Source organism: Adiantum capillus-veneris, unplaced genomic scaffold, assembly GCF_014529385.1.
Source record: "Adiantum capillus-veneris isolate H3 unplaced genomic scaffold, ASM1452938v2 Hic_scaffold_306, whole genome shotgun sequence".
Classification (NCBI taxonomy): domain Eukaryota; kingdom Viridiplantae; phylum Streptophyta; class Polypodiopsida; order Polypodiales; family Pteridaceae; genus Adiantum; species Adiantum capillus-veneris.
In genome coordinates this window covers 58,653-76,718 of record NW_028221425.1, presented here as the reverse complement: position 1 = coordinate 76,718, position 18,066 = coordinate 58,653, and the positions used below count along the sequence as shown (strand labels likewise).

The following is an 18,066-nucleotide window of genomic DNA, read 5'->3' as shown; positions in this document are numbered from 1 at the left end:
GATTTACGTTTATTTAAGCTGAATTAGATTTACGTTATATTAGATTAGATTTAGGTCTCCATAGACTGCGATGCCTGCATGAAGCGGGTGAAGAAAGCCCTCAATGGAATATAGGGTATTGCTGCCTTCACTCATGGTGGCTCCGTCGATCCAAAATACTGGTGAAATGTCTTCAGAAGATAGAGGGAGAAGGTGGATCTTCAGGGCGGCAAGAGTCACTACATCCCCGACACAATGACCATCTAAACAACCTCTAGTCATTAGACTTACGTTAAATTAGATTTAGCTTTATTTTTAGTTAGATTTACGTTTATTTAGATTTACGCTTATTTACGTTAGATCGAGTCCACGCAAGAATTACTTACGGTTTAGGGTTTAGAGTTAGATGAACAGTGAAAAGATCTACTGTGAAAAGATGTTAAGATGAAGTGAAGTGCTACAGCTAGAGAAGAGGCAAAGGGGTTTTGTCCACTACATGCAGTATCATGTAGACGTGGGTGTGTAGATTTTTGTACCCACAAAATATAGGTATTGACCATAAAGACGAGATTATAACTCGGTGGTTCTGATCTCCGTGCACCTCTAGACGAGGTGTGCGGGGATTGGACATGACTAGAGAATGTGAGGTAAAGAGAGAGAGAGAGAGAAGAGAGAGAGAGGAGAGAGAGAGAGAGAGAGAGATAAGACGAAGAATGCCAATAGAATATTAAATTTGTTGTCCAGGTTATAAGTTTTTTATCTCATTATGAGTAGCGACGAGGATGTGGGACCGTCCAACCGAAACACCTATCTCTCAATGAGGGTCTTATGTCCTTGTAATCAATGCAAGCATGCTGTGCGATGGACAAGACGTGTTTCTTTGCAGCACGTTCGCGAATTTGGCGAGTTCGATCCATCTATTATAGATCGAGTTGTTGCCAATTATAACTCGTCGGACTCTGACGCTGGCCAACAAGCAGCAATCTTGCAACCCAATAGACGTGTTCGCAGGCGCTTTGGTCAAGCAGCATATGTGAGGCCACAAGATGTAGCCTCTGACAGCTCGGGGGATGATCATGCAGAGCACATTCCAACGAGGCAATGTTTGAGCCCGAGATTGATGAAATGATCGAGACAATCATGGATTCAGAAAGGCTTATCTATGATGATATGAAAAGTGAAGCCGATACGCCATTGTATAATGGAGCACGTATGTCTAGATTGAAAGCACTCCTGGTTCTTCTCAACATGCAGCAAAGTTTGGATGGAGTGACACTAGCGTCACAGCGCTTTTCAGGTGATCTATTACAATTAGTTTACTTTAATAGAACTCTAAATGTACAATGATTGATAGATTTTTACACGACTGTATCATATTTTTATGTTGTGTACATTGCTGAAAGAGCACATACTACCAGCTGACAATGTGATGCCAGATTCCCGAGATGAAGCAAGAAAGATTTTGCGAAACTTGGGGATGGATTACAATTCTATCCACGCTTGTCCTAATGACTGCATTCTTTTCGAGGGGAATACACAGACATGGAGAAGTGTCCGAAATGTGATTCGAAAGATATCGAGTAGATCTCCACGGGACAAAAATTCCACAAAAGGTTTTGCGACATTTTCCTCTGCTTCCTCGCATCAAGCATTTTCTTCGAATGTAAGTCCATGGCCGCCTAGCATCATGGCATGAGGAGAATAATCTCGGATGGTGTGCTACGAATTCCTGCAGATTGCGCAGCTGGAAACATATAGATGGAACATGGTCGGATTTTGCCAGGGAAGCTCGAAATTTGCGCTTAGGCCTGGCTATGGATGCGTAAATCCATTTGGTCAAAGATCAACATCTTACAGTGTATGGCCCTTGTCATCGTCAACTACAACATTCCCCCGTGGTTGACTACGAAGAAGGGGCACCTATGGCTAAGCTTGATTGTGCCAGGGCGATATAAAGTGGGGAATATGGATGTGTATCTTCGTCCACTATTGGAAGAGCTACAACAATTGTGGATTGGCATAGAGGTGGTGGATATGAGCCGACACACAGGACGACGGAATGCTTTGATCAGAGGCATTCTAATGTGGACCATGCATGACTATCCCGGGCTAACAGAATGCTTAGGTGATCTATTGACACTCCTCACTCAGACACTGTAAATATTGTTTTTTTTCCCATAGTTGATCTATTATCATGTGTATACATGCAGGGCTTCAAACAAGCGGATATAGAGCACGTGTCACATGTGGACCTAGACTGAATGCACGTAGGGCACCCTCATTGAAGAAGCAAATCTACGAAGGTCATCAAGCGTATCTTCCAGAGAATCATGTGTTACACGACGGCTTTTTGGGAAGAGAGCCACCAAGGATGTCTGCACAAGCATGGTTAGAGCAGAAGAGATGTGCGATGACGGATTGCCTCTAGGGATGAAGAGACTATCTCTATGGTACGAGTGATCAATCACTTGCTCGATCCAATGCACATATTCAAGAATGTGGGTAATCTACTATGGGACCATTTGACCGGCAAGAAAGATACTTTGGGAGCCAGAGTTGACCTTAGAAATGTGGATCGTATGGAGCAATATTGGCCGCAAACAGCGTCTGATGGATCGATAAAACTCCCTAAAGCACCATGGATTTTCACAGGAATCCAAGAACGCAAAGTAAAAGAGGCCATTCGATCTTTGCGGACCCCACTGGCGTAATGCACTCGCTCCGAACGTGTTTTACTAAAGAAGGAAAGCTTACCGGTTTGAAGTCACACGATTGGCATAAAATGTGTCAGGTACGTTCATAGTGGTCTTTAATATCATTGCATAAAATGTGGACTTAATATCATTGCTGCACATACTATACAGTTTATTTTACCGGTTGCCATTGAGGGATGTTTGTCTCTCGACATCCGTAACACAATCTACAAACTTGCAAAGCTGGTGCAATGGATCTCACAAAGGAGATCAACATAGATTCCATACCATTCGCCAAACAAAATGCTGCGGAGCTTGTGTGCATGTTTGAGAAACATTTTCCTACTACCATGCTAACCATTCAGGTGCATCTTCTTGTTCACATAGTTGATGAGGTGGAAATAGTTGACACAGTTCATTCCAGATGGATGTTCTTCTTAGAGCGTTTCATGAAAACGCTTAAGGGATATGTGCGTCAAAAGGCACGTCCGGAGGGTAGCATGGCAGAAGGTTGGTTGGTATCAGAGTCCCTAGTGTACATTGGAGAGTGGCTAGACGGATTTGATAAATCCCGGGACACGCTATGGCGAACCATAGATGATGAGCGCATATCTGGGATTGTCATGTGCAATCTCGGTGTTGAGAAGAGATGACGGAAGATCTAGAGGCTAAAATCAACCGATTTTGCATGCTTCACAATCCAGTGATGCAAAAGTGGATTTCACAATATGGATGCAAAGCAAGAGCGACAAAGGGCACGAATCGAGTGAGACGGGAAGACGACCACGATGCACTATCCAGCGGTTCTGGAGAGCCTACCAACCTTCATGAGCTTAAGATGGTTGCACAACCAATTGAAAAGCGCACAACAATGCGGTGACAAAGTGACTGAAGAAGAGTGGGAGTACTCTCGGGGTTGCGCGACCAAGGTAAGTTTGCAATGTACGACTAGCAAGTGACTTTATTTATAAACGTTTGAACGGCCACTCATAATCTTTGTTCGTTGTAGTATAAGTCATACACAGCAGCATGGTGTAAAGGTCGACATTTTAGGGTGGAACGAATCGACAAAAAGCGTTTTACTCAAGATTGTGGAATCATGGCAAAATTTGAACAGTCTAGTCGACGACGTTCCTCTGATGCAGATCCTGTGGTGGCGGAACTCACTTACTTCGGCACGCTGCAAGAGATTTTGAGGATCGATTACAGAGGATTTTTTGTCGACTTGTTCGACGTGCAATGGTTCAAGATAATCATGGAGGGTTGCAACGCTACTGTGCATAGAGGAGAGTCTGGTTTTCTTGAGGTGGATTCTACTAAGAAATGGACTGACCTAAGAGACACTTTCGTACTACCCGAGCATTGTGAACAAGTAAGTATATAAATAGTTAACATCCCCCTTTTACAAGTTATGTGCTTGAAAGCTCTCATGTAGGTTATGTGGCTCTGGCAGGTAATATTTCATCCTGCAAAGTCTACATCAAACTGGTGGTACGTCATAGAGGTAGCCCCTCGTAGTGCAAGGACGTATGAAGGCTACCATGTGCCAATCACAACGACATCAATGGAGGAGATCAGAGAGAGAAGATGCTCAATCAGAAGCCGCTGTGGTGGTGCCGACGAGCATCAAGATGCTACTACTCTATATGGGGTGCATGCAGAGGAGCTACAAAATGAAACAGAGGATATGTGTTTAAACGAAGAGCTCTATATAGATATAGGAAGTTATGCTGAGTTATGCGAGGATGAGAGAGAGAATCTCTTAAAGCCACAAATATTGTATTTGAACAATTTTGCTCCGTGTTGTAAAAGCTCTGGCTCTCTAAGTACCTTCCATGGTGTATAACGCTCTTTTCTACTCGCGCTCACATCTTTTGATTGAAAATTCTGAGTTTTCGACTTGCCTCTTCTATCACTCGATTCATTGCGTCATTGTATTTATATGCGTCATTACGTCATTGTATTTAATGGTCTTTGCGTCATTGTCTACTCTATTCATTCAATATTAAGTTTAAATATTCGTGTGTTTAATGCAGGTATGGATGATGAGGAGTTTCTTTCTTCTTTGTCACCGCAGCAGAGACAGTGGTACGTGGAGCGTCATCGCTCTGGCGCATCATCGCGCGTTCCTACACCATCCGCATCTCCCTCTCTTTCGGAGCATTCGGCGCGCTCCGAAGCTTCGGCGTCGACGAGACGAGCTTCACACTCGTCTAGACACCGCGCTCTAGTGGTGGCGGTGGCGGTTGTTGTGGGGATTCCGCCACCGATGCCTCCACACCGACTCGTGTTCGACGAGGCTCTTTACCCTCCCCTTCTTTGCCCACCCCCACACAGCCACATCATTGCCATCTACTCCAGGTTTTGCACGGCTGACTGTTCCTAGAAGCTACACACCTCTACCTACTCCGCCAGGAGCCACCCCACTCGACACTCCTCGCTTCGGGGCCCAGACGCGGTGGAGACACCTGACGCGTCACCGGCCAGAGGGCTTGCCTTACTCCGTCGACATCAGCGGCGGCATCATCATGGATGATGACGGCAAGAAGGTGATCTCGCGCATGCGTGGTCTTTGCTCTCAGCTGTTTAGACACTACATACTAAACAAATGGAGTGAAGTACCAAGTGATTTAAAAAACAGAGTCATCAGTATACTTCATGATGAGTTTCCCATTCCAACACGGGATCAACGCTTCAATGAAGACCTGATGAAGATTCGAATGCGCGAATACTGCAAACACAAGCGTTCCGAAGTGCAAAAAGCAATCAAGAATGGGTGGAACAGGCCAGATTGGCTGGCCAAAGAAGATTGGAAGAATGCGAAGAAAGCAGCGCGCGAGAATCCCGACAAGTGGAAGCAACAAAAGGATGCAGCCAGAGCGCGAGTAGAGGCAGGGAGCTCGCACCACTTGGGGAGCGGTGGATGGGCATCATTTGAGGCCGATTTTGTAAGTCTTTTCACATTGCTCTTTATGCATGTTCGATAGTTTAGGGTTTATGAGTTTTTTAGTTCTAACATAATGAAATCTTTGTATGTTTTGACAGTGGTCGATGACAGGACGTGATCCCACACCGTACGAGCGCGAGTACGCAGGCAGGAAGGGCTTAAACGCCCTGATGGACATTCTCAGTTCTCGCGGCGGCATGGTTAGTATTAGGGTTACTCTTTTTTATTTTTTGTATTGTTTTATAAATGTCGTTATATGTTTATACTTACTGAAAGCTGTCTTATTGTCTTTTTTTGCAGAATCCGACAAATACGCCGCTTGGACGCGATGAGACGTCTAACTAGACGACGTCAGTTTAGCCGTAGCTAGATAGCATTAGTTTAGGGTTTCTCATAGCTTATATATCATGAGACGGATTTTTATACGTCTTTTTGAACCATGTATATTATTACATTTGTCACCGCAGTCCTTTTGCCAATCAATTCTTTATGCCTATGATGTTGTACAATTGTCATTATTACATTTGCCAATCAATTCATTTTGCCTATGATGTGTACAATTGTCAATTTTGCAAAACAATGCGTCTTGTGGGTGACTATTTTGGGTCTATTATCTACCTTTGCACTTTTTTTAAAAGTGAATCAAGTACAATATGGTTGATTGAATGCCTGCCACCAAAAAAAAAATCTCTCGGGCGTCGCTATAAGCATCGCTATTTATGGCTCTATAGCGTCGCTGTGAGCGTCGCTATAGTCTTCTGTGTAAACGTCGCTATAGGCGTCGCTATATAGCGACGCATATAGCGACGCTCATAGCGACGCCTATAGCGACGCTCTCGTAGCGACGCTCGTAGCGACGGTTTTAGCGACGCCGGGGGTTATAAAAACCCAATGTATTTCCGTCGCTAACAGCGTCACAAGAGCACACAACCTCTTGTAGTGTTGGCCACCATATTCCTACGGCTAAGACAAGTTTTGCTGTCTTATCACCTGAGAAATGGCCTCCACCTACTCCTCCATGAGCTTGCTCCAGGATTATCACATACTCAGACTCTGATGCGCAAATCCTAAGCTGGTTGTCTTTACCTCTCTTATAGAGTTGATCTCCTATTAAAGCGTAATCTCTAGCTTCTGTCTCTACAGATTTCTGACGAGCTTTTGACGTTCCTTCTGGGAAAGTTCTATTTGTGAGATATTCAACAATATACTGACTCCATTCTGGAGCGATCATTATCTGATATAATGTCGAATACTCTGCTGGCGGTTTTGATGAACATACAATACATACAGTGACATATCATGTACGCTTTCTTTCATTCCTGGCCAATAGACTCCCAATTGTAACAAATTCCTATATGTGTTCCTTCTTGAACAATGAAATGCACATTCCTGAACATGTGCTTCGCGCAGATATATATTATATTCCTCAGGATTGATGCATAGTCGTAAAACATGATCATTTCCCAATTGATACAACCTTCCTGCAACCAATTGAAGATTCTTGGATTGCTGAATAGCAATATGTTTCTGGTTGTATTCTCTTCTATCGAACTCTCCTCCATAGGTTAATAGGTTAACGACATTTTGAGACCACTTCGGTATCATTTCTATGTTGAACAAGTACGCGTCTGGCATGTCGTCATCTACTCCTATAGGGTCTTCTCCATTCGTCAATCGCGAAAGATGATCAGCTCTAAGATGTGTTTTTCCTTTCTTTACTACTACCGTGAAGTCGAATTCCAGTAAGATAATGAACCATCTCACTATTCTCCAGTATTGCATGGTTATTCACTAGGTAGAGCAAGGCTGGTGATCCGTAAAAAACACAAACTTGTTGGCTAGAAGATAATGCCGAAATTTCTTCACAGCATATATCATTCCTAATCCCTCTCGCTCTGTTGTGGTGTAATTCTTCTCTGCATTGTTGAGCTGTCGACTGGCGTAATAGATAGGAAAATCCATGTTTCCTTCTTCTGGCTAAGCCAGAATGCATCCTATTGCATATGCCGAAGCATCTATATGCACATGGAATACCTTCTCCCAATCTGGTGAGTTCAAGACTGGAGCAGTAATGAGTGCCTCTTTCAATTTCTTGAACGATTCCTCACACTCATCTGTCCATTCAAAGTTCACTATTAGCCTGTAAAGTGGTCTGCCTATTATAGCGTACATGTAAATGAATCGTCTATAATATCCGCAATGTCCCATAAAGCTCTGCACTTGTTTCGCATTGGTTGGTCTAGGCATATCCACTATAACCTTTATCTTCTCTAAATCCGTGGATATTCCGTTTTGTGAGACAATATGTCCCAGAATTCTGCCCTGTCGGACCATAAAACACACATTTCTCAGGATTGAGACAAATGCGATATGTCCTACATTTCTCAAATACTTTTCTTAGGTGTTCTAGATGCTCATCTCTCATAAGAGAATGTACACACAAGTCATCCATGTATATTTCTAGAAACAACCTTAAGTATTCTTTGAAATCATGCGTCATCAGCCTCTGGAAGGTTGCGGGAGCATTGGTTAGACCAAAAGGCATAACCCGATAAGCATAAATTCCCCACTCCGTTGCAAAAGCTGTTTTATGTTGATCTTCCAGTGCTATGGCTAGCTGGTTATATCCTGAAAAACCATCAAGAAAAGAGTATGCTGTTTTCCCTGATACACGCTCTAGAACATGATCAGTTATCGGCAAGGGATAATTGTCCCTGATTGTTGCAGCATTCACTTTCTTTAAGTTGACACACACTCGGAGTTTTCCGTTCTTCTTGGGTACTACCACAATTGGAGATACCCAATCGGTGTGTTCAATCTCGTATATGAATTCAGCTTCCATTAGCTTATCTATCTCTTCTTTGATTCGCTTAGCAAAAGTATCATTATATGTGTATGGTCTCTGTCTGCTAGGCTTTGCGTCTTGTTTCAGTGGGATTGTGTGTTGGCATATCGATGGGTCAACTCCCTTTAAGTCCTTATAAGACCATGCAAACACATCCTATACTCTCTGAGAAGACTCAAAAGTCTCTCTTCCTCGCCTGGAGACAAATCTGTGGCTATGTACACCGGTCTAGGTGGCTCACCTGGAGCTGCTAAATCAACTTTTTTTGCATCCTCGGTCCGTCATAAGATTCGTTCTCCTTCCTCTCTCGAATAGGTGGGGTAAATATCACCTTCCTATCCTCTATTGTGAATTTCCTATAGTGAGAGGGAACATCCATGTTTTCCTTGATTTTGGCGTTTTTGTCCTCTCCACTCTCAATTTCTGTCGTCCAAACTTCTTTCAGAGTTTTCTTGAGCTCTCTGTACTTGTTTCTACGTTCTAGCTTGGACTCCGTGTGTGTTCTCTGTTGCGCTTGTTCTTTTCTGATTTTTCTGTTTCTGTTTTCGTTCCATTTTTTGAACTTGATTTCTTGAGCCTTTTTTGTCTTTTCGTAAGCTCTTTTGATCATTGCCTCTCATTCTTCAAGAAACCTTGTCCTTACACAATCTTCCGCCTTTACTAGCATTAGGAATTGATTTTTTCCTCTTATTCTAGGCATCGGATTGGTTCTAACCCCCTTTGTTTTTCTCTTTGCTCTATAGCGTTTCTGGCGTTGTTTAGTTTGGTTCGGAAAATCATAAAATTGGACATCCGTTATAGTTTCTTCGTTTCCGCTTGAATTGTCCGTTGACTCGTTGTCTGCTTCATTTCCACTCAAGATGATCGGGAATGTCGTGAAATACATCCTCTTCATCTTCCTTTTCCAGTGTCTTGTTCTTTTCAGTTTCTTTTTCGAGTACATTTCTCAACATGAAGTACGGAACCACGTCGTACCCGTCCTTGTCGCAAAATTTCGTTGTGGGACCATCCGGAATTGCACAAACATCTAGGGTTGCTAGAATGTGTGTCCATTCTAATGGTTCAAGCGTGTCCTCTGGAAAGGGTTCTCCTATATAAGTTTCATCTTCGATAGCCCTTTCTAAAACACATTCTTCTCGTTTCAGACTTCCACATTTCGAAGCTCCACACATCCATAACTCCTTGGGTTTACCTAACCAAGCTGAAAATTCGGATCCTACCAAAGTAGCTGAATCAAACTCCTCCACCGGTGTTCGGTTCACATCTTTGTAGCTATGGTCTTTCAGGTTCACACGTGTAGTGGTTTCCATATTTCTCAGGTATATGTGATTGTAGCCCCAATCCTGGATCATTTTCAACTGTCTCATGAATGGTCTTCCCAGTATGATATCATAGTTATTCTCCTTGCCAAAATTGACAATAGCAAAAGTATGTTCGTATTCAATGCCGCAAGAAGTCACTACAAATTTCTCTAATAACCCCATAGGTTTCTCCATGTGTCCATCTTCTAATTGGAGTTTCAACCTAGTCTTCCTTATTGCTGGTTTCCCCCATTTTTTCCAGATTTCTTTTGTAGCAATGGCTACCCCAGCTCCGCTGTCTAGTATTGCCATCGTGTTTACTCCTTGGAATTCAACTGGTAAGGTTGTATTCCCCTCTTCACCTTCGCAATACTCTCCGACCTTGTTTAAGGGTACAGGCTTAGCGTTCTTTTGTGGTTTACTCAGCTCTTGTATACCCTCTTTCAGTTTCGATGTTGGGTCTTTTATCCCGAATTTCTCCAAGCATTTTCCTACAGTGGTCCACATATGTGGTCTTAGCCTCAAAAGCTCAGCTAGAGTGATAGTGCATGTCACTGGTGTTGACAAGATCTCTATCAATCCTTGCAAGTCCATGACTTTTTCTGATGAGATTCTTCGTGAGGGAAGTGCTCTAATCTCGGATTTTGCTTCATACTCTCCTAAGTAGGAAGGTAAGGTATTCAGTGAGTGAGGTTTGCTCTCGTTGTTCTAACAGAGCCCCCATCTCCCCAGTAAGATTGCAGATCCAAGTCACTTGAGATCCTGCCTCAAATTCCACTATGGGAGGGTTCCTGATGTCCTTTTCCCAATTTGTCTGATTAGCTTGGCAACTTAGCTCGTTTTCAAAGTTTGCCTCTCTCACTTGTTTCCAAAATTCATTGTAATCCTCATCTCTTCCGTAAGACCTCTGTATGACTGGATGAAAATTCTCTATCTCCTGATCGGTTGTGTTCAACACTATGTGGTCATCCTTGTGTGTATTTTCAGGCTTTTGTGCACTGGGAGTCTTTTCAGCTACCGTGAAACGATAGTTCTCATGCTGAATTGGGTTTTCCTTTCCACAATTCATTGTTTCTTTTGGTGGTTCTAATAAGGCTTGTACAGTCTCGATCATTCTCTGGCACATTTCAAGTCTCTGCTTTTCCAATTCCGCGTTTGGGTATGTCATCCACCTGTGTTCTTGTGTTGGTTGTTCTTTAACCTAGCTTGTAAGCTCTCATCAGTGCGTCCAATGGTTCGTGTACTTTGTCGACTAGCACTGATCCCCCTGAGCTTAAGCTCGTTGTTTCTTTGATACTCTTTTGTTTCGTTCTTTCCGGGCTCATCTCTCGTTTCCCGTTTTGACTCTCAAGTTTTTCTAATCTATCTTTAGTTCGCTTTAGTTCCTCAGCTAGAATAGCGTCTTCACGTTCTTTTCTCAACTTCATGCGTGCTTTTCTAGCTTTCCATGTGTTTTTCTGACTCCACGGTCCTGGACTAACCATTTTAGTCGCTAACTTTCCATTCTCAGGTTCTCTAGTGGTTTTCTTAGCTTGAGCTCTAGTAACAACTTGCGTTGGTATCAGAGTTTCATTTTCAGACCCACTGCTGGTAGGAATAGTTTCTAGCATATTCAATGTCGTCTTTTGCACTTTGTTTGGATTCTTTGAACAATCCTCAATGAAGTGAGTAACCCCACACTCAGTGCAATAAGCGTTAATTCTAATGATTTTCGTATGTGGGCAAACATTCATCAGATGGTCACCTCCACACTTGTAACAGGGTCCTAGTGCTGGTCTTGGTCCCATTTGATTCGTCCTTTGTGGATAGGATGGTCTTTGTCCTGTTAACCCTCCATGAGCTATAAACATCAATGTTCTTGCATCCAAATTGTATCTCTCTTCATTAGAAGCACTTGTAATTGTTGGTATTCCAACATTCCCAATCATGCCCCATGGTTCTGGTTGTTTGGGTTCTTCTGGTGGGTAATACACAGTTGAGACATGTGTGCACCAGATTCTTCATAATAGGCTTGAACAGGCACTAGGGCTTGTTTTCCTGATTCTCTAAGGTTGGTGCATATCTATGCCTACTGGTCTTGCTCCTGGTAAAGGTGGTTGTTGTCCCAATACCAGTTGCAGTCTTTCTATCCCCATAGGTCCTGGCACATTTCCCGTTGGGTATCGAGGTACTGGATGTACTTGAGGTGGTGCTCATTGAGCAGGAGGTGCATACTGACGCTCCCTACATACCCTTTGTTGTAATAGCACTCCTCTGTTGGATGGTTTGTCCATTTTTGTTCAATAGCACACCATTTCAGTGTTTTTGGCAATGGTTTTTGGTATGGTGCCATCCTTTTTAGAGCATCTTCTATCATTTTCTCTACATTTGGCATGGTTGTTGTTTGAACATTCTTTTTAGTGGTAGTCTCGCTCGCTACGGAGGAGGAGCTACTGGATGCAAAATCTGTATCCGCTGACACCTCTCCATAACCGTACAGTTATCCACTAAGTACAATGCCTCTCTCGTTACTTGCTCAAAACTTGTACAAGCTTTCAAGTGCAAGTCCTTCTTGAGAGTGTCGTTTCTCAGTCCTCAATAAAGAGAACAGATAGTCTGTCATCTTGTGGTCGTTCACGTACTAGACATCTCTCAATGTATTGTTTGAAGCGAAGTGAAGCTTCCTTCACTTTTTCGTGTTCTCTCTGTTTAAAAGCATATATTTGTGAGACCGTATTGTGCTTAATCCCTCGTTTTGAGAATTCCTCAGCAAACTCTCTTAGCAAATGGTCAATGTCATGGAATCCCCCTATGTTCAGTGGTTGAAACCATGTCAATGCCGTACCTTCTAGAGTAAGACCAAATCCCTCGTATTGTGTATGGAAATCTGTTATCTGCTCAGCTCTTAAGACTTGCTTAAAGAGTGACACATGTGCATACGGATCTCCTGAACCACCATACTTCTTTGGCATACACTTCGCTACTTGAGATGGTCTCATACGTCTATGGTCTGCTATTAATCTCATTGCTCCTGTGTCCCGGCTAAATCTTTCTCTAGCATCATGGACTTCATGGGTTACCCTTATCGGTTCTCCTGCCCTGAATCTACTACTAGGAGGTAAATGTGATGGTTCCGCTTCGAACCTTGGACCTGGAGTGGTATACGTGGGGATTGGAATTGCACTACCTCGATTCGTATCCATTGACTCTCTGGAATGTAATGATCCCATTGGTCCGGGCTTCGAGTACTGAGGTTGACTTAAAGAGTCAGCAGCCTGAGTTCTTTGTCCTCCTGTCGTCATTGGGTTTTGCCCTCCATTTGTTGGTGCTGGTCTTTGTGAGTTAGAAGTAACATAATACTGATGTAGTGGTCCCCCAAGTATGTATATCCTTCTAATTCTTTCTTGCCCATTGTTGAGTATTGCCTCCCATACTTGTCGTAAGCGGAAATTTTCACTTCCGATCCTCTGTGTAGGTAAAGACATAAAGTCTTTTTCGGTCTGTCAACTCTCCAATGTGTAGGTTCTTCACATCTATAATAGAGATCCTGCTCCCCATTATTATATTTGTATAGCCCCACATAGATGTTATCAGTGTTGATCCTTGTAGTTTCATTCTCTCTTCTTAACCTCGCATCAGGAAGTTATTATTGGTGCTTTCTCCTCAAGTTCTTCATCTACTTTGGCTTTGGTGCCCATCAATCCCCACTTGTCCACAATGTTAGGGTTTAGGACTACCAAGTACATGGTACCCTCGTCATCTAGATATCTATCTCCGCTATAGCTCACAGGCACTAAGTCCTTGAACTCACTAGGTCTCTCTTCTATCTTTACACAATAGCGGTACATTCCATCTTTGTAGATCTTGGCACCTTGCTCATTGTCGTACTGATATTTTATGAACAATAGCTTCATTGTGGCGGAAGGGCTTGATGATCCTGCTGCCATATTTTTTCTGTTGTTCAGGTTCAAGTGTTCCAAGTGTTCGGTGAAAATCTCGTAAGATCTCTCCGAAGAAGTATCAGAGACACTTCCTTCAAAGATCGGCTCTAATGGTTGCACCCAACTTTGGTTTACACTTCCCTCGGTTGATATGACACTTGCTGGTTCCCCTTGTTTTGGTTGGTTATTCTGGAGGTTCCTGCCCGATCTCAAATTCATCAATTCCCCTAAAGGACTTTAACTTTTCCGTCTCGGCAATTTGTTTTCCCCAAGTTGTTGTGGTCAGAATTGATCCAAACTGATTGATACTTGGTCAATTGTTTAATCTTGTCAGTTGGACAACTTCTGTTTCATCAAGTGAGAATTTTGTTGCAGTTATGCTGAAAAAGACATTATACGCGTATGATGTCTTTTTTCACAGATTTAGACTATTTTGGTTATGCTCACTCTCAGTAGGCCCCTTATGCTCTTTCCACTCACAAAATTCAGTTTGAACTATGTTTGAGCAAGTTATGGCTAATTTAGGCTTTTCTTGGCAATTTTCCGCTTTTGACTTGTTTTTTGGGTCAATTGTGATCCAAATGGGATGAAACTTGAAATATAACCTCTAGACAGCTATTATAATGGATCTGTGTTAGCAAAGTATCAAAATATGTCCAAAATTAGGTCAAAGACATCATACGTGTATGATGTCTTTTTCATCAATTTAGGTCAAAACTTGATATTTATGCTTCCTACAGTGCTTGTAACAATCTTGTCAGGTCAGATATCAAAAATAAGCAGTGGATGTGCCAAAAGACATTATACGCGTATGATGTCTTTTGTCCCAGATTTTGACTATTTTTGGTTTTAAGCCTTCTCCAATGTTTATAATTGAGTTTCAAGTGTTTTTGTCAGGTTTGAATGTAAAAACAAGATCTGAATCCAAAATTTCCTATTCTTTGCGTTTCTTGGACTCCGACTTGTCTTTTCGGGTTTCTTTGAGTGTTAATGCTCTTGTTTTAAGTTGAAATTAGGGTATAACCCCCCTTTTGAACACTCTGGTAAAGTCAAAATTTCTATTTTGGTCTCTGTTTGGTCATTTAGACATCATACGCGTATGATGTCTAAAGTTACAGATTTCCAATTTTTTGGCACAGAATCCTTCCTAAAGCTTTCTCAAGTGCTCAGCAACTCCCAGATACACAGAAAATTTCTCTGACTTTTGTTTATTGCAAGTTTCACTACTAACTCGACGGTTTAGTGATCTAACATGCAATCAACCATATCAAGCAAATACTCCAATGATTATTAGCTCTAGATCAGGATCAAATGAAGTCCTACCTAAGCTATTCCTAATCATAAAATGGGTTTGGTAATTGTGACTTTAAAGATATCCACTGTCACTCACGGACTAGCAAATTCTTCTTCTATCAACAACTACTCAACACCAACAAAACAACAAACAAATCTAAGCTAAACTAAAAATACTGTCAACACGGAAGACCCAGGAATACCCCACTTCCTAGTATCTCTCGAGATCTTCGGAGTCCACCACTCCTAGATCTTTTCTAACTAAAGTATACAAAGTAGTTTATACGACTCACCTCGTAGGATTAGTCTAAGGTCACCTACTTAGGGCTCTCGTCCCCGGCAGCGGCGCCAAATGTTAAGGCGGTTACGCCGCTAGCGGAAGCTAAATAGCGAGAACTCAACCAACAACAGAATTTGTCAGACGAGGACGAAGCTTGACCCGCAGGCGCATGGAAACAACTAGGTGGGTGTCAAATCACCTACTCGACCTTCTAATGACAATCACTACTAAGGAAATCAAATCTAAGTTCTAAAATACGCAAGTGACTGAAATCCGTACTACGAACGAATGCTATACGAAACAGGATCTAGAATCATTGAATCGATCTCAAACTCAAGGGGAAGTCTATGCACTAGGTAAGAACAACACCCTAAAGACTTGAACTACAAAATCAACCTATAATCACTCCGTGCGGTAAACGCGTATGAAGACAGGCCAAAAATACAGGTGACCGAAACTTGACCCCGATGGTACTAATGCGTAGCTCTACTCGTTGTGGTTCTATAGATATGTTGCACGCTCTATTCCGACACACGAGTTGGAAGAAAACTCACACCGAAGCTCGTAGGAACTTACCACACATAGAAGCCAATAGCGCGCACTCTTGGTATCAGTGCGTAGCTCTCGCCGTTGCTAACACAATGGCGGTGTCGCTTCTCCAATGGCGGCTCCGTAGCTCGCGTAGCAAGTAGATAAGACTCTCTCTCTCTCTCTCACTCTCTCTCAGACACAGTCACGGCGCTCAAAAACTCACTTTGATTAATAATCTGAATCCCCTTAGGTTACAAAAACTTTGGCTTATATACCTCAGCCTTGGAGGTGAGAACATCTCTAACTAATTACATCAGCAAGTGAAATTACTTCGGATTACAAGCTGGAAACTCAATTGAGTCCCGTTACTTAATGAATGGCTCAATTCAAAATCAATGTCGGAAAGACATTTATTACAATCAATGGTTACAAAAATGATGAGTGTGAGCAAAAATGTGGGTGTGATCCTCTGCTGGCTCAACAACTTCGCGGCAGAGTTCTAAAACATTCCCCTTGCCATTTCAAAGGTAATGACGCGAACACAATTTCACGGCCCAAAATAGCAGTTCCCTAATTTTTAGGAAATGATTTCGTTGGGCTCCCACTGGTCATCCGACCATCTATCCTCATTGGGACCGCATCCAAAAGTGCAATGCGGCCGAAATATCGGATACTTTCTACTGGTAGCCCCACCTTGACTTTATGCCTTTATTGAGTTCACGTCCTAGTATCCACCAACTTGCTAAGTGCGACGAGGGACTTACATGACCTTGGACTGAGCCTAGACATCCTCTTACTATACGAATTCCAGTGCTGACCAACTTCCCGTCTGCAGATGAAACTATCGTTTACATTGGCTATCATACAATGTCCGACCATTTGCAACTTCAAAAAGAGGATCTCAAAAATAAAACAAAAATCATTGGTAAGAAACCAACAACTAAGGTTAGCAATTGCCACGTCCTCGTGACATACCCCCCTCTTGAAATTGCAAACGTCCTCGATTGCATACCATATATACACGCCACTGGTGATCTTGTGTTGTTAGCACTCTATTATCATCGCATGTATCCGCAAGAAAGGTCGTACACATAAATACAAATGACTTAATGAGACTTTCATACTTTTATCATTTCCATCTATTACATTGTATTCATATGTACATTTGATGTACTAGCTCTATCATTACCCCTCCTTTGCACACGTTGGGTTGGGACATAAGTAGGTTGTAACCCAAAGACTTCAGGGTAAAGCTGCAATACATTTGGTGACTCTGACAGTTCATGCTCTTCCATCCACTTTGCATCCATAGGCATATAGTTCTTGAACTTCACCAAATAGCATCTTGCAACCTCTCCTTTAACTTTTCTATCTTTATGTGTCAAAACTTGCTTAGGTACCAGGATCTCATCAAGTTCCTCAACTTCTGGCTGATCTTCATCTAGCATATCTTCTGGCACATCACCCACAAAGGGTGTTAGAAGACTCACGTGAAACGCATTATGAATCTTCCATGCATCAGGCAATTTCAGCATGTAAGCCGCATCGCTGATCTTGTTTAGCACTTGAAAAGGCCCATAGTAACGCATACTGAGCTTAGGAAACATCCGTTCCTTGCCCTTCATTTTCTTTAACCTTGCCTTTTCGAACCTTAACAGAACCCAATCACCAGGTGATAATAGCAATTCACGATGATGACGATCAGTAGCCTTTCTCTGTTTTGCCTGAGTCTTCTCCAAGGCAACTTTAATTTTTTTATACATTTCCTCCATGTTCTCAACATATCGATCTGCCTCAAATATCTTGTCCTTTGTATGCAATATGGGAGGAACTTTTTTGCCGCCTTCAACAATCTCGAAAGGTGCCTTGCCAGTCGAAGAATGCACCATATTATTGTACGCATATTCAAGCATAGGCAAATACTGTTCCCACTTGTCCTTATTATCTGACGCATAGCGTTTCAGTAGATCTAAGACAGTAGAATTAGCCTCTTCTAACTAGCCATCAATTTGTGGATGAAACGAAGATGAGAACTTGAGCGTAGTGCCCATGTTCTCAAACAATCCTCTCAAGAACAAACTGGTCATGCGAGGATCACGATCACTGACAATCGATTGTGGCATACCATGGTACTTAAATACATTGTACATAAACAAGCCTGCCATTTGGTCAGATTTTATCTTCTTCCTAACAGGGATAAAATGGGTCTACTTGTTGAACCTGCAAATAATGGTCCATATACCATCATTTCCTGTTGGTGTTCTTGGAAGATCAAAG

The 18,066-nt window shown here is 42.4% G+C and overlaps 1 pseudogene; it reads right to left on the bottom strand.

The window, feature by feature from the left end:
* Positions 1-17,678, bottom strand: part of LOC147417248 (uncharacterized) — a 45,012-nt pseudogene extending 27,334 nt beyond the window's left edge.
* Between the last annotated feature and the right edge of the window lie 388 nt (positions 17,679-18,066).